Genomic DNA, 790 nt, shown 5'->3' with positions numbered 1-790 from the left:
ATCTCGTTTAGGAATAAAATAGAAGGCAGGTTTGTCTGACACAGTTGCCAGCGTGACTTTTCTCTTTGGCTTAGTAATTTTTATTTTCTTTTCACATGCTTGTGACTAACATAATGCTCTGACACAGATATTGTTTTATGTAGATTTTTCCAAACTAGTGAAGTCCAAGAGTCTGTCATGAACTGGGTTATGGGAGACGAGAAGATTCCCAGGAGAATCCTGGTCTCAACCAATCCTCCCACATCAGCCTCCCAAAGTGCGAGGACCACAGGTGTGATCCAATGAACTCAGAGTTAAAAAAAAAAAAAAGCAATACAGAAATTAAGGTATTCTACAGAATTACGTCATTTCAATTTCTTGAAAAGTCTCACATATTTATTACTGAACCCAGTCAACCAACGGGTTCATAACAGATTCAGAGAGAAAAAATATATTCCCAATAAAACACGTCCAACTCTCCAGACAGTGGTGACATTTTCAGCTTGATATGGTAACGTGATAGTGACGCCCAGACAGCATAAATATGTGTGCCATCTCGTGCACTTCCTTATAGACCCAGCTTGGTTCTTCTCCAATGTCTCCTTTTAAAATTGTAACTGTTTTATTACCAGTTTTGATCTGAATCCACTGGGGAATGGAACAACTTTGCTTTTGTTTCTTGGCCAGGAATCGCTTAATCCTGAAAGTCTTATGAGAAGATCCAGTGAGAAGCAGAGTCAAGTACACACCATGAGAGGAGCGAGGAAGAGAAGGGGCTTGACTTTTTTTTTTTTTTTTTTTTTTTTTTTTT

This window comes from Rhinopithecus bieti, unplaced genomic scaffold (genome assembly GCF_001698545.2).
Source record: "Rhinopithecus bieti isolate Rb0 unplaced genomic scaffold, ASM169854v2 scaffold_56566, whole genome shotgun sequence".
Lineage (NCBI taxonomy): Eukaryota > Metazoa > Chordata > Mammalia > Primates > Cercopithecidae > Rhinopithecus > Rhinopithecus bieti.
Note: the sequence above shows the minus strand (reverse complement) of the source record.